Source organism: Rhineura floridana, chromosome 6 (genome assembly GCF_030035675.1).
Source record: "Rhineura floridana isolate rRhiFlo1 chromosome 6, rRhiFlo1.hap2, whole genome shotgun sequence".
Lineage (NCBI taxonomy): Eukaryota > Metazoa > Chordata > Lepidosauria > Squamata > Rhineuridae > Rhineura > Rhineura floridana.
This window is the reverse complement of record NC_084485.1, coordinates 150,174,745-150,200,578: the sequence shown is the minus strand read 5'-3', so window position 1 is coordinate 150,200,578 and position 25,834 is coordinate 150,174,745. Positions and strand designations below refer to the sequence as shown.

Sequence of the window (25,834 nt, the reverse complement as noted above, 5' to 3'; positions counted from 1 at the left end):
ATCCCCAGCAGTTGTGTGTACCATACTGGCATCTAGGAGACCTTCCACCATTCGTAGCTACCAAGGTACCTGGAAGGTGTTCTCAACATGGTGCTCTAAGTCGAACATTAATCCAAAAAGAGCGGAGGTACCCGACGTGCTACGCTTTCTGCAAGACAGGCTTCAAATGGGCATACGTCCCAATACGTTGAAAAGACAAGCATAAGCCTTATCTTCTGTTTTACAAGTCCAGGGAGCTCCCTCCTTAGCCTCTCACGAACTCGTGAAGAGGTTTCTCCGTGGAGCTACAACTCTTAGTCCACCAGTCAAACATCATTTTCCGACGTGGAACTTGCACACAGTGCTCTCTGCATTACAAAAACCACCATTCGAGCCTCTAAGTTCTTCATCATTAAGAATACTTTCATTCAAAATAATTTTTCTAATTGCTATAACAACAGCACACAGAATTTCAGAGTTGCAGGCACTCTCTGTCGACAAGCACTTGTTTGTTTCCATAAGGATAGGGTTGTTCTATGTACTAACCCAACCTTTATACCCAAAGTTAACTCTCCTTTCCATTCTCAACAGGACATTATACTACCTTCTTTCTGTCCTCACCCTACTCACCCTCGAGAGAGGGCGTGGCACTCCCTTGATGTCAGAAGGGCACTAAAATATATATATAAATAGAACTAGGCCCTTCAGGAGGTCTGACTCCTTGTTCATTTCCTTCCATCCAGCCACATTGGGACAAAAGGTGTCTGTGGCGACTTTGGCATGATTGATTAAGGCTTGTATATCCTTAGCCTACGAAACACTTCATTTGACCTCTCCTTTACACATCACGGCACATTCCACCAGATCGGCGGCTACATCGGCGGCATTTTCCACAAATGCTCCAATAGCCGATATTTGTAGAGCGGCCACCTGGTCCTCTCCTACCACGTTCACAAGGCACTACAAGATAGACCTGTACGCCTCAGCCGAGCCTTCATTTGGGCGCAGGGTCCTGCAACAGGTCCTGCCTTCGTCTATCCCACCCTAGGTCTTAAGCTTTGTTATGTCCCACTTGGAGACCTCTGTCATCCATGAGAGAAGGAACAGATTGTTCTTACAGTAAATGGTGTTTCTTCATGGATGACATGAGGTCTCCAAGGCCCACCCAGTCTATAATTAAGGGTTGGGACTGCGTCAAGGAGTGCCATGAGTTCTGTATCCTTTAGTTCGCACCAGCTAACATTGTTTGGTTTGTTTAACTAATTCTGAGCACGTTGCTTACATTCTGTCTGTTATACTTTTCATTTTTATTTATTCGCTGAGGCTGATGTCAAAGCTAACCAAGAAAAGAAAACTGAGCCTCAGCGGCAGGGGAGGAGCAAAAATTCGCTGAAGCGTTTCCTGTCTCAGGGCTGTAGGAGGAGCTATATTAACCACTTGGAGACCTCATGTCATCCATGAAGAAACACCGTTTACAGTAAGAACAAACTGTTAATTCCGGATGACATGAACATCTCTGACCAGTGGGAACTTTGCTTCGCTCCTGTATATGCCCAATGTCCTCCTTCTCGACATTTTGCACATTGGTCTTTGGCCAAAGGGGTTCGTGGCCCCCGCACAAAGAGGCTGATTATGAGCCTCAAGTTTACTGGATTATTAGGGTCCATGTCACTATACTGTCGAAAAGTGGTCATACTTCGATGAAGAAACTGGGCTGGGTCCTCATCTTGTTTTTGATGTATTTCATATACCCTGCTCAGATTAATTGTCTTAGGAACTGCCCTTTGGATCCCAAGAAGGATCAGGCGCCTGTAATTTATCAATCTTTCTCCTGGCCCCGTGCGGGAGTTCCATGCAGGAGCCACAAGAGGACATGCCTCCTCCTGAGTCCAGGGACTGCCTCCCTCATTATCGGCCTGAGCCTGCCGTCTTGCTTGACTTACAACAAGTCCCCTCTCCTCCGCTGACAACAAAGTTTGTAACAATGTCTGGATGTCGCCCCAAGTTGGATTGTGGCTTAGAAAAATTGACTGGAAAAGGTCATGTATTTTGGATGTGTCCTCTCTTAAGGTTGGGGTGTGAGTTGTCCAGTTTAATAAATCCGATGTGGAAAAGGGAACATAGATGAATACCGACTGATCATCCTGATCTATCGCTTGGGTTTCCCGAAGGGGCATTATTTTATCTGGGCTCCTAATTCCCACCTGTGACCGTGTGGATTGGGTTGTCAATAGCAAAGATTAATTCCACTCTTCCTCTCTTATTACCAGACTATTTATGGCAACATTCTGTTTTAGTAGCCCTTCTGGCCTAACAGCCTGTAATGTATTTACAATTACAAAATATTATTAAGTTGGCAACCTTTACATTTTACCGTAGAAGGGGTGATTTGAATCACCTCATCCACTATTTCCCTATTTCCCCAGTCTAGCCATTCCATTTCTCTCATATGAAACCTTTATAACACCAAATCCACCACAATCACAGTCCTACCAACTTTAACTATCATTCCTCCTGACAAATATTACTTCTAACACTTTTACATATATTAATCACAGACGCTTCAGAGAAACACAAATACACAGAGGAAGATGTCAGACTACTTATGACAACATTTTGCCTTGGCTGGTAATTCTTTACAATTACAAAGCAACTGTCCTATACATTTCTTTATTCACACATCTATTTATATGAAACCAGTCCCATTTGCATTCACTTGATACTTTTATATCTACTTTATATCTACAATATTTATGATACCTTTTTCCTAGGTTTCTCAATTCCTATTTCTTTAACCTGGAGAGAGACGCCCCCACTGCCCCGGACTCTAACTGGGCCATCCAGACTCTAACTGGGCTTCAATAGGTTCTCGTCTCTCTCCATGCATTTGCATAAGGAATTCCCTTGTTCAGACGGGGGCCAACCGCCTACTTAAAAAACTTATAAAAGTTATTTACAAAACATTGCCGCGGCGTTACCACCTTGGAGCCTTTAGTGCCCATTCTTACCTGGGGTGTTTTTGTCTTGCCTGTCTATGTACTTTCTGGTGAAGTCGACACAGTCGCCTACCTTCAACCCCCTCTGTACATATAAGGCAAACACTTACCTACCCCAGTCGGCGTCCCGACGAATGGCACAGCTCTTCCCTACTGCCTTGTTCTGAAGCTGATTTCTCGGTTCGGGACTCCAATTATCAGCGTCCCAATCAGATCTGGTGCCTCATGGCCCCCAGGGCAGACCTAAAGGGTCTGGTGCACACTCCCCCAGCCTGGCGGAGTACAGCGGTCTGATTTGGCACTGAGTTTAAAAGAGTTCCTTCGTGGTCGCCAAATTGTTACAAAAATATCGTGTTTTATGCCCATAAGTCAGCCAATAATACTTACAGACACAAAATCAGCATTCAAGAATCAAAGCCTTTATTCTGTGTACACAGGAGGAGCTACCTCTCGACTCATGCCCAAGAGAGTTCCTCCTGAAGTTACATCCAAGCAGTCTTATATAGGTTTCAACTTACTCCCCCCCTCCTCATGGTATTTTTCCACCTTCTGCATTAACATCCATTGGGCACCGCCCTTTGGCTGTTCGCCAATACCTCTCTGTACTCTGTACCTGTTGTTTCTGTTAGCCTACATGTGCATTCTATCTTTATACATCCTGTGTGGGGGCGAGAGTCTAATGTAAATTCATAAGCGCCTCTGCTCATTGGGGACTTTCTGTCCCGGTTATCTCGGTGTTTTCAATCAATACATTTATCAGTAACCTTTGCACCTAGCCCACAATACATGTGTACCTAACACCCTTGTGCATACTTTGCACCTGTTATTCTTATCTCTTGGCCACATTCTGCATCCTGTTATCATGAGCTAAACTCTATAGCAACACCTTATTTAAACATAAGAGCATATTTATATTTTCTATTTCCTTGTTTGCTACTGAGGCCTTTATGGGGGCCTTTCTACTGCATGTTTAAGTATAATGAACTGCTAACTCATGTTGGGTGGGATTGCTGAAGCCATATCTAACATTTTGATCTCAAACCTACAGGATTTGATAACATTATGACGTCTGAAGAAGTAGGTTCAGCACCAGTCTCAGCAAAAAAAGGCTCTCTGTGCTGACTGTGAACCCATCCCCCCCCCAAAGATCTGGCAGAATGTTTCTACATTTATTCCTCTGGGTACACCCATTTCTTCAAATTTTATTTTCGCACACACTTTGTTCAAGTTTTGAATCCCTAACTTGACCTTAATTTTAAGCATTTTTCTAAGGTTCATTACACGCCTCACAAACTGGCGAATCTGAATCTTTAACTGATATTTGCAATCTTGGTTTTAACAGATTTGAAGGCAAAATGTAGTATCTTGTGCATGATGTAATTTTCAAACCTTTGGTCAGCATACTTTAATTTTCTAATATAAACCCGTTTAGCACACCTTTGAATCCCACTAGTTATCACATTCTGTGTTTCTTTAGAAGTTAGAGAAACTGACTTCCGGGAAGGGTGACTTCGCTTGTGCCTGCTTTTGAGACGGGCTCCCGCCTCAAAAGAAGCTTATTCAGATATAAATCAGTCAGAACATTTTTTTTTTGACTGATGAAATTTCTCCCGGGCAGGGAGAAACTTAGAGATCAACCTCAAAAGCCTGTTTTTGTTGGGAGGACTGGATTTCATTAATTTATGAGAAAAGGTCCAGCCAGCAATGCCGGACGGACTTCCGAACAAGCTCTATCTGATTAATGCGATACGTTTATCTTTTCTTCAAAGAGAAAACGGACTAACAGGCAAGCACCCTTCTTTCTATTATTTTTTTTACTTGGTTTAAATTGTTGCAGCAAAAAGAGATTTGTCAAATGAATCAGCTTTAAAGAACTTCTGGGTGAGCTATAACTCTTCTCTGTTATTCACGAAATTAACAGCTTATCTCTGTTTCTATTGCAAAAAGCTGTCCTGGAAGTGCATTCTAAAGATATAAACAGAAGAGGGATTTCTATTCCGAGGAACATTATATTGTCTGCGACTATTCTCTTTTTGGTCTATTTTATTTTGACGAATCTGCTTCTTCACAACGCCACTAACTGTTTTGATGCTGGGAACAAAATTTGTTTTGTATTCTTGAACATAGAGAGATAAGGCAGGCTGCTCTGTTTATACTGTGATGTCATCAAGCCTGGAATATTAACCCAATTGTTGCTGAAATAAGAAGTGGTTCTTCTTTATTTTTGTTTTGTTTTGTTTTCGTGGTTTTAAAAATGGCAATCAAGAAAGTGGCTGAGAATCTGGAAGTAATTATGTTTCAGAAAATAATGGATGAGATTGAGATAACGAAACAAACCCTGCGACAGGGCAGTAAGGAGCTGAAAATTGAACTGAGCAAAATGACGCAGGAGCTTAAAGAAATAGGGGATCCTGTGAGAGAGGAGAATGAGATCAGAGATGAGAAAAGAAAAAATAAAGGGAAGATACAAGCCCTGGAGATTGGAACAAATGTGGATTTGGAAAAAGATCTGGAGTTTATGGATATTAGAAATAAAATCTACTGTTTGGAATTTAACGTTATCTCTGAAGAAATTAATGAAGATATTAGAGATAAAGTTATCAATGGCTTGGATAATCTTCTGGACTGGAATGACGTGATGGAGCTTGATATAGAGAAAATCTATGGAATTAACTGCAGCCATGTGACAATGGAAAAACTCTCAAGAGATGAGCCAGTGCATTCTGTAAAAAAGAAGAACAGAGATATGACTTTACAACAATATTTCAGCAACTTATTCAGAATTGATGGCAAGAAAATATATGGGATAGAGGAAATTCCCATCAGACTCTTATTATATGACTATGGCTATGACAGCAAGATTATTATGGAATACTGATAATGGAAGATTGGACACTGAAATTACTGGACTTAACAGGACTATTGAAGATGGAAGATGGAATTAATATGGATAATGGAATAATGGCTATTGAAATTATTGGACCTAACAGACTATGGTTATGACAATAAGATTATTATTATTATTAACGAGATGGATTAATCGACATGTTTATTTGGAGAAAAATTGATAGATATATTTCTTAAAGAATTGAAACCTCTCTTTGACTTTTTGTGGAAAGAATAAAGTAATGTTTATGAGATTTGATGATTAATTAAGATAACTACTCGAGGAAAGTGATTTTATAATATAATTTAAGAGACAGGATTGTTATATATTGTAGACCTATAACTGATTTGATCTGCGACAAATGGGAAGTCAACATTTTATTTTTTTGTTTAATCATTTTTGTTTTGTTTTGTTTTTTGTCTTTGAATGTTTTATGATTTTGTTTTGTATGTTTTATGAAAATTTGAATAAAAATTATTGTAAAAAAAAAGAAGAAGTTAGAGAAACTAACTTGGCTAATATGTTGGTGTTCTTTGTTGCCCTTTGGTTTCTCCTCATAGGTCTTCTTTTTGAGCAACTATCCAAAATTTCTGTGTGATGTTCATGGTAATAAGTATGATGTGCAGGATGGTGTGGTGTGGAGATGTCACTTACAGCAGTCTTCCTTTTATTCTCAGCATATTTGGCTTTCTGAGCTGCTCGCTTACGCTGTACATTTGATGGCATATTGATAGCGACCTAGAAAAATAAATAAATACAGTTAAAAGTATTACCTAATCTAAGATGTAGGTATAATAATACAATTGCCCTCAGAGCAGTCAACAGACATTTTCTTCATCTATAATTTCTGGCATTCAGTTGATGTTGTTAAAATATTTGCATTTAACTGCAAATATCTGGAAAATGTATAACCTAAGTGTACGTACTCTGCCATTGTTTCTATCTGGAGTATGGAGATAGACTAATAATGTTGGAATGGTTACTAAACATTTGATTAAAGTGGTAAGTTGATGGAAGTAGGATAGGCAAGGTTTGGATGTGTATTGGCCTATACTACCTTAATTTATGTCATGTTTTTTCCAAACACTTTAAATTTCCACATTAAATTCACAACTTACCTATATATTTTTTTTTTACCAGTACTGTATATTTAGATCATCAGGTCTTCACCTTCAAAAGAAAGTTCTTAGCACTGCAGTATTGGAAGCAAAAAAAAATTGTTAGAATACATTCATTTTGATCGACAGTTAACTGTTACATAAAATAGTAGTTCAGAAAATTTGAAAGCTTAGCCAATGACTATGCCTCTGGAGACAAAGCTACAAATAACAACAAAAAGGTACTGCCTACATTTTGAATATAAACATAAAGATCACACTACTAATAAGGCAGAGGATTGGTATAGTCACAGATGTGAATGTCTGGGAGGGAACTGAAACAATTTAGAATAAACTTCTTTCAAACGTCTTTTTTTAAGAGAGAGAGAGAAGAGTGGGGTTTTATATCAAGGCCAAGAGGCAAGGCTCACACGACTATATTTCTGCCCTCTCTCAATCCAGTAGCAAAAAAAAAAGCCTAGTGTACTACAGTGCAGTCTGGTACACACAGACACACACATACAGAATAATTTAAAACATTTGGCTTGCATGATATGTACAAAGGTCCATTTAAATATAAGTTTTTGTGGGAGCCTCTCTGTTCCCATACTTCACTGGTAACATCACTACTACAATCTAGACTATGAACCATATAGTAGTGTCCTGTTCTATTCCCCAACCTGCTTCCATTTGTTTGTGGTTGTGTGCAGGGGGTCAAGCCTTTCCTTATCATTCTACCCCATGAAATTTAACTGCCCAAAAGGACCAACAGCAGCAGAAGTCAAAGTGTGTATCCATATTGTTCTGCTAAGGACAATCATGTAGCCCTTGTACTTGACTTTAATGGCTATACCAGTGCAGTTGCACCAGTGCAAGGGCCATAGGATTCTCCTCATTGTGTCCTCCAAGCACGCACTAGCGTACCTCTTCGTTTTCTGTTGTACCACGTTATAAAATGTGTCTTCTCACAGTTCTGTCTGTTCTGGTTACAGTATTCTCAGTCTGTCACTGGTACTGTGTTCATACAGTGCCTGATCTCGAGGCTCCAACAGTGGAACTAAAGTCATAGTGTGCTGAGTAGGAGTCTTTTAGTTTGCATGAGCAATTGAATCATTCTGATTGGACAAACACTACTTGAATCTGACAAAACAGAAGAAGAGGCAGTGTTTTATACCCCCTCCCCCCAAGAAATTAAATAGGGTGAGGAGTAGTAGACATAACATTAACAAGCTATTAAAAACAAGAGAAGCTTGGAGAAATGAGGGGAAAGGATGTAGATTACAGCAAAATTTCTCTGTCTTGCTTGTCAGTCAAAGACTGTTCAGTGGAAACGTGGTTTTAGCATGGTCATGAGGAAGGATGGAGAAAACACAGCATTTTTTCATTCTGTATCCTGTATCCAGGTGGAGATTAAGGGTTTGTGAGGAAGGAAGGTTTTACTTTCATTAATGCCAGGGAACAGAGATACCCATTTCTGCTACAGAGTTTATTATTGATTGAACAGTACTTTGCACCAAGAAACTGTATAACAAAATTTCTGCTTCATATGAAATGTACTGCCTTCAAGTCAATTCCGACTTATGGCGACCTTATGAATAGGGTTTTCATGAGGCTGAGAGGCAGTGACTGGCCCAAGGTCACCAGTGAGCTTCATGGCTATGTGAGGATTTGAACCCGTAGTCCAACAACTTAACCACTACACTACACTGGCTCTCACTTCATATGAACTGAGTGCCAAAAATATAACCTGTCTCTTTCCATTAAAAGAAATAAGAATAAGGAAAAGTGGAAACCTTAGATCTGGAATTGTCTGTGGTTTCTGCCAGACAGCATATCAAATTATCGGACCTTTAATGCTTCCTTGTATTTCAGACACAGCAGTTTCTATATTATCAAAGAAAATGTCAACAAGACAGATGCACAGATTTGCATATGTTAAATATATTTTTTATGAAATCTGAAGCTGCAATCCTAAACAGGATTGCATGGGAGTAAATCCCATTGAACTGAAAATCTGGCTTCCTACAACTTGAGCCCATTATTCCGTATCTTGCACTCTGGGACAATCGAGAAGAGATCCTGGCCCTCTTCGGTGTGATAATCTTTGAAGAAGAATGCTATCATATATCCCCTCAATCTTCTTTTCTCAAGGCTGAACATGTCCATTCCTTTCAGTCTGTCGTCATAGGGCTTTGTTTCCAGTCCCCTGATCATCCTGCTTGTCCTTCTCTGAACCTGCTCCTGTTTGTTTGCCTTCTTAAAGTGCAGTGTCTAGAATTGGATGCAACACTCAATATGAGGCCTAACCAGTGTTGAATAGATGGGAACTAATACTTTATGTAATTTGGAACTATGCTTCTGTTAATGCAGCCTAAAATAGAATTTGCCTTTTTTGCAACCACATCGCACTGTTGGCTCATATTCAGCTTGTGATCAACAACAATCCCAAGATCCTTCTCACATGTAGTATTGCTGAGCCAAGTATCCCTCATCTTTTAACTGTGCATTTGGTTTCTTCATGCTAGGTGTAGAACTTTGCACTTATCTCTGTTAAATTTCATTCTGTTCTTTTCAGCCCAATGCTCCAGCGTATTAAGAGCACTTTGAATCTTGTTTCTATCTTCCAGGGTATTAGCTACCCCTCTCAATTTTGTATCATCTGCAGATTTGATATGAGTTCCCTGCACCTCCTCATTGAAGTAATTTAGAAAAACGTTGAAGAGTACAGGGCCCAGGACCGAGCCCTTTGGTACCATGCTCATTACCTCCCCCAAGCTTGAGAAGGAATGATCTCATCATTCCCAGCAAACTTGCAAAGGAACGCTAAATGTGCAAGGGAACCCCACCTCCATTATAAAAAGCATGGAAATTCACTAATAGTTAAAAATCCTTGAGGTTCAACAATATAGCTATAGCTACAGATATTTCTATCAAACTTTAAAAAGCAGGGAAATTGGGCAGGTATAATGGATGCACCAGGGGAGCAGGAGACCTGACCTCCTCTCTGAGATATTGTACTGCCCTACAAATTTGTCAAAATGCAAACATAATTTGGGTTGGTCTTTCACAGTCCAATGCACTTCCTGTTTAGCTTGGAAGAATTTGGTAACGTGCCTCTGAGCATATGATGAGTGCTGGCAACACCTGCAATCTGCCCAGATAACAGAAACAAGACATGTGCTGTGCTGTACTTGTCTCATTTGAGCAGAGAGGAAGCAACAATTATATTTGTTGAGACAGTTGATGTAGTTCACATATTCACTTTAAATATGTTTGATTTACTTTGCAATTTTAGTGAAGTTTCCTATGGTATATTATTTTCTTTTGCTTCTGTGTCTGTGAATACTGTATGTGATGTACAGCAACACTTTGCAACACTAAAAAAAAGCTGGAAAACAATTGTGGAATAATGGTACTGCCAGTTGTGCAGAATAATGTCCAATGGACATGAGGAGTGTCTCAGGCTGCACAACATAAAACAGTAGGAGGTGAATTAAATAAAAAAATATGCAAATTTTAAGTGTGCTTTCTGTTTTTAATGGACCATGCCCATCCTTCATTAACTAGAGTAGCTTAAGCATAGCAGGGTGAAGGCATACATCTTTGCAAAGCAAAATTTATTTTTTCCAACATCTAGATTCATTGCTTAAGTAGCAGCATATTGTAATCAGTCTGATTTTATATCAAAGCGGCAGGCTTAGATGCAAATGTTAATGCACCCAAAATAGAAATATAATAAGAAGAGTCTGGCTGGGAGAGGGCCCCTAGCTCAGCGGCAGGGCCCACACAGTTTGTATGCAGAAGGTTCCATACTCAATACCTGGCATTTCTACTTTACAAAGGGATCTCATGTAGAAGCACTGTGCACTTTATCTGAGACCTTGTACACTTGCTAATCAAGAGTATATAAGTCTGGGCCTCTTGGGCCTATGTTGCGGATCACGATAAAGTAGCTTCATGGATTTTGCTCACTAAGCAAAATCAGTGTGACCTAAAAATGCAAGGTACTGTAAGCTAGGTCCAAACACCAGCCCAAGGAAATGCAAATGCCATCTAGAAACTCATTATATAGAATAGAAAGTTATTTTAATACAATAGAAAAAGTCACTTTAATATGTATATGTATCGTATTGTATACTATAATATATAGTGTGATTTATTTTGATCTGAAGATTCAAGGTTTTAAAGAAATGGATATTTATTATTATTATTATTATTTCCCCAAGGCTTGGAGTGGAAGAATGAAGACGTACAGGAAACTTGGCCTGGCCAAGATGCATGTGTTCAACCTGCTATATGGGCATGGTCTATTCAAAACATAAAGCACACCTAGAAATGTGCATATTATCCAACAATTGTTTTTGGAGGTTTTTAATGTAAATTGTACAAAGTGTTGCTGTACTTCACATATTCACAGACTCTTTTCAGATTTAAGAATGTTAGAACTCACAGTTGCTTCTTAAGTGTATAATCTGTCACAGTGAGCCCTATGACTGGCATTCAGAGATTAAAGCAGAAGAGGTAGTAACTGCTGATACTTTGCAAAGTAATATAGATTGCAAGATGCACAATGTTTAAAGAAAGGGTCTCAAGCATATTTTTTTGTGTATCCCCTGTAGAGTATAGGAAACATAGGAAGCTGCTTTATACCAAGTCGGACCATTGGTCAATCTACCTCAGTACTGACTGACAAGGTTTCAGATAAGGATCTCTCCCAGCCCTAATTGGAGATGCTGGGTATTGAATGTGGGGACTTTTGCATGCAAAGCATGTTCTCTGCCACTAAGCCATGACCCTCTTGTAAAAGTAAAGGCATTGTTGATAGTAATATAACATTTAAAATACACTGCTGAACTATTTCTGTTACTGCTGGTGCTAACTTGCACAGGATCCCATCTCTTACCTCCCGGATTAAAAAGCAGGGAAATTCACTAATAGGCAAAAAACCTTGCGGTTTAAGAATGTACCTATAGCCATATGCTGAGAGGCACATGTTACCAAATTCTTCCAAGCTACACAGGAAGTGAATTGGACTGTGAAAGACCAACCCAAATGGTGTTTGCATTTTGACCAATTTGTAGGGCAGTACAATATCTCAGAGAGGAGGTCAGGTCTCCTGCTCCCCTGGTGCATTTACTATAGCTGCCTAATTTCCCTGGTTTTTAATGTTGGCAAAGAAAGAGTGCCTGAATGTATTTTTCCACAGCAGAGTTACAAGGCCAAGAAGCACAGAGTCCGTGCAGATCTCAAGGACAAGTATCCAAGGCAACCAGCTGGCCTTATCTATAAGACTTAGCAGATCTGGCCAGTCGGTGTGGGGGTCGAGGAGTTTGTACAGAGAGAGAGCTTGTGATATATTCTATTGTCAGTAAAGTGACTCTTAAAACTTATTACTTGTCTGGCTCATTGCTTCAACTGGCATCTAGCCTGTCACTATACTGTTCTGCATCCTGGGCATCTGCTTGCGCCAGATACAACATCCAACAAGTGGTAGCAGAGGATGGTTACCTGGTGCTGATGGTTACCTGGTGCTGAGGATTACCTGGTGCTGAGGATTGCCTGGTAGCAGAGGATGGTTTCGATGCGCAGACGGATGTCCGAAGAAAAGACAAAAGAAAAGTAAAGAGGACAGGCGTGTGAAGAGCAATAGACTGCGAAACCGAAAGCTGAGCTGAAAGCTGTGAGAGAGCCGTGGGAAAAACTGACTGAAGGACAGAGGTGAGAAGCTCTAATTACAAAGGCGGTGAACTGTGAAAAGTGAAAGTATGTCTATTACGTTATCGGCTGGGATTCCCTTGGAAAGGCTGACAGGGAAAAATTATGGCACTTGGAAACAGAGAATGCAGGCTTTTCTAGTGAAAGAAGACCTGTGGAAAGCTATCGCAGAAGACCCACCCGCCGGGGTGCCTATTCCAGCAGATTGGAGAAGGCTGGATGAGAGGGCAAAGGCGTTAATTGTTCTTGCTATTGATGATTCTCAATTACTGCACGTGCGTGATGCAACAACAGCTAAGGAAACCTGGGAAACTTTAAGAAATATTCATGTGAAAAAGACTGCCAGTTCTAAAATATATCTTGCCAGAAGATTGTATCAGATGCGCTTATCTGGAGATACAACCATGTCAGAGCATTTGTTGGAAATAAACAGACTGTTTACTGAGTTGTCAGAACGTGAAATTGAACATTCTCAAACGCAAAAAGTGTATATCACATTATCTTCACTAGATTCAAGTTATGATAGTCTGGTGAGCTCTTTGGAAGCAATGGACGATGCCAATCTCAATATGGATTATATAGAAGGAAAACTTTTACAAGAATTCCAAAGGAGGCAGGAAATGGCAAAGCAAGAAAGGACTGAGTCTAAACACAACTTAGGAAAGCTGAACAACAAAGCAGCACAAGAGAGACTGTATGGACAAAAAGCATGTTACTTTTGTGGTTCCAAAAAACATCTTCAAAGGAACTGTGAAGCAAGAAGAAGAGAAAGAGGAAGAAAACCATGTGTACAGGTGATCTATGCTAGTAAGAATAAGCAATGTATTAACAATGAGCAGGGAAATAACTGTAAAGATTTATGGGCAATTGACAGTGGGGCAACAAATAGTATAATCAAAGATAAATCTATGTTTCATACATTTTGTGACGTAGAGGATCATGTGATAATGGCTGATGGATCTAAGAAACTTATCAAAAGTAGAGGAACAGTGAAATTAGCAGGTTTCAATACCATTATGACAGATGTGCTGTTTGTTCCTGACATTGAAGTCAACATTATGGCTGTGTCGAAACTCAATGAAATGGGGTTCACAGTAATGTTCAAAAGGGGTTCAGTGCATGTAATGAGAGGAGAAAAATATTCATGAAAGGAATAGTGAGGAACTCATTGTTCTTCTTACACGTGAAACAAACAAATCATGTACTCATGTGTGCTAATAAGAAACCCCATAATAATTGTGTTCATTTATGGCACAGAAAACTAGGCCATATAGGATATGAAAATGTGGTGAAAACAACAGAGAACAGTAATGATGTGACATTGAGAAACTGTGAAAAATATGTAGACTGCCACGTGTGTAAACAAACTAAGGCAGTTGTGGCTGCTAAGAACAAAGAAGCCATGCCCAGTACAAATGCACCTTATCAATTAATACACGTGGACTTAGTGGGGCCATTTCAACCTACTCAGGGGGGTGAAAGATATTTCCTGACAATAGTTGATGATTTTTCAAAATTCTGCACTGTTTATTTACTAAAAGCTAAAAGTGAAGCTGCAGAGAAACTGAAAAGATTTATTACAAAAATTGAAGTGCAGTTTGGTGTCAAAATACAGAGAATAAGATCAGATCAAGGAGGAGAGTTCTTAGGACACTCTTTACTGAATACTTGGATAAAAGAGGGATAAAACAGGAGTTAACAGCCCCTTATAGTCCTCATCAGAACGGGTTAGCTGAACGCTGGAACAGGTTGCTTCAGGACTCAATAAGATCAATGCTGTGTGACTCCTCTTTAACACAAGGTTTCTGGGGAGAGTGTGTTCTGTATTCAGCTTACATTCAAAACAGAATATTCCATAAGGCCACTGGAATGTCTCCTTATCAGAAATTGTATGACAGAAAACCCAGATTAAAACATTTGATTAGGTTTGGAGCAGAATGCTGGGTACATGTTCCCAAAAATAAAAGGACAGGGAAGCTGCAAAGGAGAGCAGACAAAGGGTACATGCTGGGTTTTGAAAACACGTATTACAGGATTTGGATGCCAAAACAAAGGTCTGTGGTGTTAAGCAGAAGCGTGCAAGCAATAGAGCAGGATTGGGAAGAGAAAACATATGTGGAGTTGGGAAACACTGAAGTTAGTAATGAACAAGAACAGGCAGACACAGTACCAATAAAATAAGAAGAAACAGGCAGCAGTAGTGAATCAAGTTCTAGCTCTGAGAGAGAAAAAGAGGAATCGCCTGACACAGACACAGACACTAAGGCAGAAATACAACCACGCAGATCAGAGAGAACAACAAAAGGTATTCCACCTGTTAGATTTAAAATAAATTCCATTAAACATATAGACTTCAGTAACTGGAAAAAGTGGGATGATGGAAATCATGAAGAGTAATGAAATGTAATAAAAGTGATGCTGAGATTCTAATGCAATGTAGTAACTGTATTACAAATGATGCTGATGTAAACTGAAGAAAAAGAAATGTATCATGTGGAGAAAATGATATAAGTAAATGCAAGAAATGTAAATGTAAATGACATGAAAAGAAGTGAAAATGTGAATCTGTAACATAATCTGAAATGTATTGTTGAAATGTGATATAATGTGTGAAATGCTAAGCAAGAAGGCTATGGAAAAAATAGGTGGGGGAATGTTGGCAAAGAAAGAGTGCCTGAATGTATTTTTCCACAGCAGAGTTACAAGGCCAAGAAGCACAGAGTCCGTGCAGATCTCAAGGACAAGTATCCAAGGCAACCAGCTGGCCTTATCTATAAGACTTAGCAGATCTGGCCAGTCGGTGTGGGGGTCGAGGAGTTTGTACAGAGAGAGAGCTTGTGATATATTCTATTGTCAGTAAAGTGACTCTTAAAACTTATTACTTGTCTGGCTCATTGCTTCAACTGGCATCTAGCCTGTCACTATACTGTTTTGCATCCTGAGCATCTGCTTGCGCCAGATACAACATCCAACATTTAAAGTTGGATAGAAATATCTGTTGGCTATAGGTACATTCTTAAACCGCAAGGTTTTTTGCCTATTAGTGAATTACATATAAAACAATACCACCACATTCCATGATTGAAATAGTACAAATCCCACAGTAAAACCTAATGTAAGCCATATTCAGACATGGCTCTTTGTAGAGCCTATGTGGCTCGAAAGATGTAGTAAAACTCCCATCATCCTTGAGCGTTGGCCATGATAACTGGGGCTGACAGGCCCAACTATAATAATTTATGCATTTGATGCCTCTTTCTAATAGGGCGCTACATGCATAGAGCCAAATACATGTGGCATGTTGCCCTGCCCTGCATGAATAAGGTGGTCAAACCCTTATTTGAGCATGGACATCCAACATGTGGATGTCAGGGGGGTTCAGGGTGGTAACGAAGGAGTGGAAGAAAGGCAGATATGATCTGATTCTTTAACTGTGAGTAGTCTCTACTCAGATATAGCCATGTCTGGATAGGGTTCATTCCAAAACAACCAATCCTTTGGGTAGATCCTATTTTTTTGTAAAATTATCGCTATAACTGAAGAGTGGTAATATAGACAGCTGCTGCCTTGTTAATACCAAAGGGCTAAGAGACATTAAGAAATGGAGATGATTCTAGGGGGGGCTGTGTCCCCTGCTCACTCTGCTTGCCACCCCCCACTCCCCAGGCAACCCCACTCCTCTCACCAACCTGCTTGCCTCACCTGTTCCTCTATCGCTGCTGCCCCATGCCGCCCTGGACAAACACTGCTGCTATCCAGCACTCCTGCCATCGCTGCCACTACTGCCTTCCCGCTGCCTCACCTGGAGAGTATCTGCCACCCTGTAGGCTGCACACCAAGCCGCTGCTGCCACCACCGTGCGTAGGCCACCTGTTCACTCACCAAGTCTGCTGCCACCACTGCCTTGCCTGCTTGCCGAGGCAGGCGGTGTGAGCGGCATGCAGGTGGGGGTGAATCTGTGAACCGGCATTGCAAGCTGCATTGTGTGATGCTTACATTTTTATATAATATAAAATATCCTGAATGACCCAGAACTCTAAACCACTTCTGCATCTAGCGTGTTTCTAAATCAGAATCAATTAAGGCTTCTGATTAACTTCTTTCACATAAAAAAGCTCTCTCATACAAAAAAAAAAGTTGGCCGAATTATAAAATATATTTCCATATTTAATTATTTTGTGTCTCATCACCACCAGTGAAATTCCTGGGACCTAGTCCTGTAGAGCAGGAATAAGGATCCTAAGGTCCTGCCAATGCTGTTGGACTCCACACTCCATCAACCTGACCATTGGCCATACATGCTGAGGGTGATGGGAGCTGGAGTCTAGCAACATCTTGAGGGTCACAGGCAACCCATCTTTCCTGTAGAAGGATAATAGAGCTTAGCACACGTAGTTACTACTTGTGTACTTGTACTTGTTTTAATCTGTCACAGAAGTACAGCCTTCTCTATATAGCAGCTGTATAACAGTTAGCACAAAGTAAAAATGCCCAACTGTGCAGGATAGAAAGAACATAGGGAGATGCACATATATCAATCAATCAATTTCCTTTATTTGCATATAGCCATAGGCCGTTGCATCATAAAAATGACAGAATAAAAACAATCAGACATGATTTGGCACAAAGGATTACAAGAAAACGTTTTAAAATCAGAAGACTTAAAACTTGAGTACGTCACCAAGTTGGTTTCATAGGGAGTTTACGTACGCTGCTCTAAGCTTTTTAGCAGCGAAAGCAAAATTAGCCACTGCAATTGTGACCTGCTTGTTATTGTCCATTAATAACTCTATTACTAATTTTGCATTGGGAGACCCCCTGGTGGAACTCAAACAAGAAGCTAAAATTTTTTCTCTGGGGTGCTGATATAAGGGACATAAAAGTATATAATGGGCTAAATCTTCAGGGACTTTACAACCAAAAATACAGAGGCGTTCAGCGATTGGGGTGCCCTTATATCTGCCCTCTAGAATAGCTGAGGGCATGGTTTGAAACCGCAATTCTGTAAAGACTCTGCGCAACTGAGCACAGGTCAAACTGGTAAGATAAGCGGCCGGGGCGTGGTTAAGTTTAATTTGAGGGAACCAGAGGGAAAAAGAGGCTGCCACAATTGATGCTCTATCTTGATAGGCATCATGATTAAAGATCCAATTGCGTAACTCAGATGGATTAAAGTTTGAGAATTTGTCTAGGGTGAGGTCATAGGTTGTTAGTAATTCAGTAAATTTTGAGGCACACCCTCCCACACTCTGTGAATCATGCCAACAAAGTTTTGTGAGGGGAGAGTCACCCGTGGAAGATGTTCTTTTCCAATATCGTAGGAAAGCTAAATCAATCCGAGCTGACAGAGAGGGTAGACCAAGTTCCGCTCTTATATGGGCTGATGGGGTACTTCTGGGGAGGCCCATTATTTGTTTCAAGAATGTATTTTGGAGGACTTCAAGGCTAGCTTTTTCTGAGTGACCCCAGAGCTCTGAACCATATAGGATTTTAGGGAGGAGTTTGGCTACATAAATTTTTAGCATTGGGTTAATAAGTTGACCACCACGAGAATAGAAAAATTTCCTTAATTGGCCACTGGACCTTGCGGCCAGTAACTTAGTCGCCTCCAATTGAGGGCTCCAACGGAGTTTGTTATTGAAACATATGCCTAGATATTTAAATGTGTTGACCTGTTCAAGTGGTTGGCCATTTAGAGACCAGCTGGATTTAGACCTACTATATTGCCCACATATCATTATTTTAGTTTTAGAATAATTGACATATAGATGATGGGCCTCACAATACTCCTCTAATCTTAGCAACATTCTTTTTAGCCCGATTTTATTTTGAGACAGCAGGACCAGGTCGTCAGCATAAAGCAAAGATGCTATCTTCCTGTTCCCTACTGAAGGGGGAAAGAAGTCAGGGGAGGCCATTGTGGGAATAAGATCGTTAATAAAAAAGTTGAACAAAAAAGGGGCCAACAAACAGCCTTGCTTAACACCTCTTCTAACCGGGATTTCAGTAGAGAGGGCTCCGTTCAAACCAAGGCGGACTCTTAACCGGGTATCTCGATGGAGAGACTGGATTAACCACAACAATCTCTTATCAATGCCTGCCTGATGTAATTTACGCCACAGTAAATCCCTATCAATTAGATCAAACGCTGAGGAAAAGTCTATAAACGCTAAATAAAGGGACTTACACAACCCGGATTTGGTCTTATTTATTAGATGGTGTAGAACAAAGGCATGATCAAGGGTACTTCTGCCTTTTCTAAAACCAGCCTGTTCCACATGAATAAGGGAGTGTTTTATATCCCAATCTAGCAGTTTGCTTAGAAGAAAGCGACCATATAGTTTAGATACTACATCTAGCAGGCTGATGGGTCTATAGTTAGATGGATCAGAAGGGTCGCTTTTCTTAAATATGGGCACGACAATATTTGTGTGCCAGCTCAGCAGAATGTTACCAGTGGCATTTATATTTGAAAAAAGTGTGGCTAAAATTGGACACCACCAGGTGGGGTCGGTTAGTAGTAGTTCGGGAGGTATCATATGTTCCCCAGGTGCCTTGCCCGGGCGAAGAGTAGATATTAATTCCCTTATAACTGCACCAGTAACTGGAGGCCAGGGGGAAAGGGAGGAGGGAACATCGCTAACGAAAGGAGGAGTAGGGTCTTTATTCTCAAAAATTTGACGAAAATGTAAAACCCAGGATTCCGGGAGGACAGGAGGAATTGGGACAAAGATATTCTGCATGAGTCCACCCTGTATCAATCTCCAGAACTCTGCGTCATTTCCTTGGAGAACAGCCAACCCCAAGGAACGCCAACTATTAACGAAAAAGGCATGTTTTTTCTCGTTTAGGAGCTTTTTGTACGACTTTTTTAATGAGTGCAAACGAAGCATAACTGCTTCCGAGTGGTCGCGTCTAGAAGCTCTAATCTGGGCGCATAGACCTTTTTTCCTGGTTTCACAGTCCTTATCAAACCAAAGTTTATGACCTTTATAGGATCTATTTTTAACTGTTGATATCAACAAAGGTTTAAGGGCTTTGATGGTATCCTCGTAAGTCCTATGTATGTTCTCTGGGGATGTGAGGGCCTTGTGGCGAAGTTCAGCCAGTACTGGTGAGATCAGTAGTTGCCTTATATCAGATGCCATGGTTTCTGACCATCTGAGACGTCTATGTCCTTGGAGATTGCTAATCAGTGGTGCTGTTATATATGGGTTAACCTGGTGGATAAGGCCATGTAGGGATAGTCTCAGCGGAAGATGGTCGCTGTCTCCCTATCTTCCACTGAAAACTCCTTAACAAAAGTAGCTAGGAGAGGCGATCCCAGGATGTAATCCACCACACTGGATCCCCTATCTGAAATGTAAGTAATGTAACCCTTGGAAGAATCTAGATAAGTACCATTAAAACAAAATAATTGAAATTTGATCAGTAGATGGAAAAGGGCAAGGCCACTTTTGTTTACAGTTTTATCCCTCGATGTCCGAGATGGTATAGCTGGATCACTCAGCGGGAAATAAAGACTATTGTGGATATTGGGATAACTAACTCCCATTCTAGCATTAAAATCACCACCAATGAGCAAGAGACTTGAGGGATAAATGCACATAATTATCTATAAAACCATTAAAATCCAGCCAAACTTGCTTTGTTAAGTTAGGGCGGAGAGGAGGGAAATACACATTTATACAAATAAGGGATAGGGAGTTAGGGAATGATAATTTTAGGGCCAAGCATGAATCAAGCGTTACTTCTAATAACTCAGCAGCTTGAATGTCCAAAGTAGTGGCTATGAGGGTTGCTAAGCCCCCGCTGCCGCGGCCCGTAAAAGTTGTTCTCTTTGCAGGCTTAGACCAGACCTTAAAACCCTCAATGGAGAGAGAGTTGGTATCTAGAAGCCAGGTCTCTTGAAGGCAAACAATGTCAAACGTTTGAAGATAGGCAATGAACTCTAGATCAGCCAGTTTTTTTTTCAGCCAGCTATATTCCAGGATACAAAATTTGTAATGGGAGGTGTTGCTAAGACCCTCTCTGCTGGTGATTTAGGGGATACCATCGGGTCCAGGGGAGCTGGTGGTGTTGACATTTTGTCCTTGAGATTTTTATCTTGTCATATTGAAGGGCTTCCCAAAATTGTAATTTGATCCAAGTTGTGGTTCTGAATGCAGCCATTGGAAGATCTAGATCTGTTGTTATAGGGGAGATTGCTGACTGGACATGTAGGCTTTGGTGGAGAACCTAATTCCTCAGGCTCCAGATGGCACATGGCTAACCAAGCTGGACCATTTACGGGTTTAGGTTTATCAAGATTCCTAGCAGTTACTGTGCTCCCATCCAATGGAGCTACATTAAAAGGAGGGATCTGGTTTATTTCAGCAATTACTTGTCTAGTAGTACGCATCAGATGGGGTGAGTTGGAGAGATGGAGGAGTTTAGGCGAGTGTGAAGTCCGATCCACTGACTTAGGCTGTAGATCCAACCCTCCATTCTCAACTTGGTTAACATTATCGACTTGGAGGTTGGACAGTTGCGCTTTAAGTCGGTCCAGTCTTCGAATTATTGCAAATTGCTCGGTCTTGGGGAGATCACAAAATGACTCCAACAACTGGATATCTTCCGGTTCGAGAGGCTCATCTGAGAGAGTTGTATAGAGATCTTGGTCGGGAGCGCATCCTTCCTGCGAAGCCGTGGTATGAGGGATCAGAGATGGAGAAGATACTAAGCTAACCTGAGGTCTGGCAGTATTAGGAACCTCCCTTTGTCTGTAAACTGAAGGAGATAAATAGGTAGAATGAAGAGGTTGAGGGGAAGCTGCATTCTCAAAAAACCTCGTAATACAGATTCCAGACCTGGCTAGCGAGTTTCTTGAGTCATAGACCATTTTTGCATAAGATGGCTTTGTAAAGGAAATAATAGCTCGCACTGTCTTATAATTGTTGAAAAGATACTCGATGCGGGAGATGTCTGAGATGCGGAGTTGACTTGAAAGAAAAGGTTTCAATACTTCCAAGAGCTGCTGTTTACGCTGATATTGCGATTGGATCTGTGGAAACTTAGGGTAATGAAGAAGAACCAGTTTATTCTGAATCAGAGTCAGGTTCCAAGACGCTTGGGCTAGATAGGACTGTGTCTCATTCTTGTGTAAATTCGAGGAAGATGGAGTACAGGACTCGCTTTCATCACAAAGAAGCTGTGCAGGCGATAGAAGGGACGAACCGATCATTTGTAGGGGAGGGTTTAGAGGGACGGTCTCAGGAGTGGTCCTTTTCTTAATTTTTCCAGTTGAGTTTGTCACTGGAGGGAGCTTAGGAGAGACTTTAGAAAGAGAGTTGAGCAGCTCGAAAAGTGGCTTGTAATTTAGCTTCTTATATTGTGGTAGCTTATAGTTTTTAACATTCTTGGGCTTTTTATTTTTTGGGAAATTTTTATTTTCCCCCCCACCAACAGTAGATTTTTGCTTGGATGGCCCTTTCCGTATCCGGAGGGGCTGATTTGTCGGCATTCCCGGGTTGGCTGACTTTTTCCCAGGGTTTTTAGGAATGTGATCTTCCATTTTATCATCATTTCCTTGATATGGTTTCTTGGCAATTGTCACCAAGGTGTTCAATAACGCGTTGCATTCGGTGAGGAAAGTTTTAATGAGCTCAAGTTCTTCTAGAATCAATAGAGTCCAGCCCATCTGGGAATTATTATTTTATTTTGTGTTACTAATGCTATTTTGCAAATCTGCGGAAAGGACAGGTGACTTCCTGGGAGTTTTAGCTGGGTCAAGTTCTGATTCTAGTATATCTGATTGCGCCTGTTCCTCTGGAGAGGCAATCATTTTAAGCCCACATGAAGATTGACGCTCTGCGTTCTTAAGTTCTGTAGCTAAATTTAAAGAGGCAGGAAAGTCTTCACTCAACCCATAGATGTCATTTATATGGTCTAAAGACCAGTCCATAATTGGAGGCAAGTTCGTAGGCAAGACCTGGGACACATCCTCTTGAAGCTGGTTTGTATTCAGTCTGGGCTGAAATAATTTCGTAATCTTCACTTGCTGCCCTGGTAAGGAAACCTCGGCTGCTTGGGGTAACAAGCCTAGTTCTTTATATCCTTTCCTTGTTAGTACCATGAGGGTCTTAAGGTTGAAAATCAGTAGAATATCCAGTTGGGTTAGTATTAGTGTTTGTGTAATTTAAGTTTCTAGTAGCTGGGAAACTTTCCTCTTCAAAGCAATCTCGAGTTTTCTTGGCTCCTTGCCCGGAATTGCTCGCTGCTGTTTCGAGCCAAGATTTACAGCCGTTTATTGCAGAATTGTATTCAAGAGAAGGGGGAAGCTCAAAGGCAAGTGAAGGGAAAAGGACCAGTAATTTAGATAATTACGGTCAGTAAAACTAATTACACGCTTGGGTATCAAGGAAGAGATGAAACAGATTTTACCTGCCTCCATCTTAAACCGGAACCGGAACCCACATATATCCAATCTTCTTTCAGAAAAAAAGACAGAAGCTTAGATTAAAATGATGACTTATTCAGGCAGATGGATAACACTCAAACAGACATTTAAATCACAGTAGATCTTCACTTCCCCTGAAATTATGATCTGAAATTATGTCAGGGATTTTGTTTAAAACATATTTTTTCAGGATATGAAAGTGTTTTAACGTTTTAAAGATGTCCATAAAGTTTTTTTTTTAAGTTATGTCAGAAAACTGAGAGGGAAAGCTATCATAACACCTCTTATGAAACTTGATTGGAAATCTGTTCTGCTACAAGCCCCTGGATGCTATTTCCTAAAGTAAGTTCATATATATATATTAAAGCACCGCTTTGTGACTACCAAAGAAGACAGTATTCACAGTTTGTCAAAACGTTTATCCAGTTATCTTCCTTTTCTTAACTCTTTCCACCACCTCCCCATTCTTTCCCATACCAAGCGCGTGTACAGAAAAGTCAATTAGTTCGCACCAAAATAGCAATTCACACTACGCAGCAATAGTGGTTAACGTTTTAAGAAAGATACGTTGAAATCATTCCCTTGAGAGTGTCAGCGGGGGCGGGGAGAGGGAAAGGAAATGTACACAGTTTCCCTTCAACAAGCAAATCCCATCCTGAAAGAGAGATTCACCACCTAAAAGGGAAGCCTTTAAAAAAAGAAGCAGCAAGGAAGCGTTCATTACCATTTTAGCTCTCCAAAGCAATTTCATCATTAGATTTCTCTTCGGCACATCGAAGGGGCATTGTGGGTCCTGGGAGCTGCGTTCACAATCCTCTCACACGCACTTCTTCAACTCACAGTAAGGCACCACTCTGCTTTGTGCTGCTTTTCGCTCTACAGTGAATTCATGACCACAAAGAGCTGTGAGTGGTGTGTGCAGAGACAGACAGACTCCTCCCCTACACACACACACACACACACACACACAGAGCGATGCACAGTTTTCCTGTTTATGCTTGAGAACGTAAGCTCTCTTTCGAGGCTTCAAGTAAAGAAATACTATCAAGTAACCTCTTGGCACTCAGAGACTCCAAGTCTGTGCTAAGCCTCTGAAGTTTATTATCTTATGTTTCCTGATAGGCACCAGGTGCCAAGACAGAAATGGGGGCTCCCTCCCCCCATTCCTTAACCAAAAGAGACAAAGGGAAAGGAGTGGTGAAGGGAGAGAGTCAGCTAAACTTCTATTATCTCTGCATGTCGACTCCTCTGAATAATTAAATCTGAATGACCCTGGAGAACTATTCACAATGGGAAGTGGCCTTACGAAGAGGAAAAGGAATACCCTCCTCTGCCAAGTGTATAGAAAATGGTACCTCAAGCTCTGAAAAGCCATTACAACTGAAAATTCACCTGGTGAAATTGGCTGCAGTCAACAAAAGCCATGTTAGCTTTTAGGGTCCACAGGCCCTTGTCATTTTTTAAAACCTGCAAACTATTTCTCATCCAAATAGTCTAGAGTCATGACTTTACCCAAACTAGCATAGGGAAGGTGGCAGGGGTGAGGGAAAGTTAAGAGCATTTTCACAGATGAAGCTAAAAGTGCCATTAAACTTTTTTCATGCAAATATGGCTAATGTGCAACAGAACAATGAACAGAGGTCAAACATATACTGCAGACAACAAACATGTATGTTTTACATTTGCATTAAGGAATAGTCCATTCAAGCCTCACATGGGAAAGTTGTTAGACCCATGATTTTAGGAGGAATCAAACTTCCCAGAAAGGTAACTTAGGAAATGCAAAAGTAACAATAAGGAAATACCTTTATTAGGACCAGCTGAAATGTCATGCAAAGGTAGTGAGCTCTTTTGAGCTCTCTGGAAGTCTTCGGGCTGAATGATAACCTTCTCCATCCAAAAGAAGGAGAGGAAGAGATAAAAAGTTGTTCCTGTCCGTGGTTGAAAATTTATTTATTTCTGATATAAGGCAGTGGCTCCCAGACTTCTTCCCCATGGACCTGTTGAAAAGTGCTGAGGGCATTGGGGGGCCACTTAATTATTTTTCTGCTTGTTGTAGCAATTGTAATGTGCTGTGCTGGTTCCTGTATCATGCCACTTTAAACAGGGGCTCCCCACCCAAAGAATCCTGGGAACTGTAGTTTGTTAAGGGTGCTGAGAGTTGTTAGGAGACCCCTATTCCCCTCAGAGATCTACAATTCCCAGAGTTCCCTGGGAATAGGAATTGATTGTTAAACCACTCTAGGAATTGTAGCTCTGTGAGGGAATAGAGGTCTCCTAACAACTCTCAGCACCCTTAACAAACTACAGTTCCCAGGATTCTTTGGGGGAAGCCATGACTGTTTAAAGAGGTATGATACTGTTTAAAATGTATAGTTCAGAATTTAGGGATGGGAACCATTGGCTGGTGCTGCTTCAAAAGCATTCCATTGACTTAACAGGCCATTATCGATTCCAATTTGCTATTTGTCCACTATCTGCTGCTTTTATCAATTCAGTTTTTTTCTTCCCCACAAAAATTGATATTAATATCGATATTTTGGAACAAAATCATGATATATGAGAGGGAATATCTATAAAATTATCTTTCTTAATATTGATATTTTAGAGGCAGGTTTTTTTTTTAAAAAAGGCATTTTCAAAAAGTCATGGAAAATCGCTACATAAAAATCCAATCCACAACAACAGAGAATAAGTTGTCTCATTCTTAAGTTCAGTTTTC

The 25,834-nt window shown here is 40.7% G+C and overlaps 1 long non-coding RNA gene across 3 annotated transcripts in view; it reads right to left on the bottom strand.

Moving 5' to 3' along the window:
- Nucleotides 1-23,999, bottom strand: part of LOC133388022 (uncharacterized) — a 38,958-nt gene extending 14,959 nt beyond the window's left edge. The window contains exons 1-4 of one of the 3 annotated variants that reach the window (XR_009763623.1): nt 23,837-23,999; nt 23,097-23,143; nt 6,981-7,054; nt 6,374-6,600 (exon numbers count right to left, since the gene is read on the bottom strand). This is a non-coding gene — a long non-coding RNA (uncharacterized LOC133388022). The remainder of the gene's footprint in view (nt 1-6,373; nt 6,601-6,980; nt 7,055-23,096; nt 23,144-23,836) is intronic. The other 2 variants (XR_009763624.1, XR_009763625.1) reach the window with 2 other exon arrangements.
- Between the last annotated feature and the right edge of the window lie 1,835 nt (nt 24,000-25,834).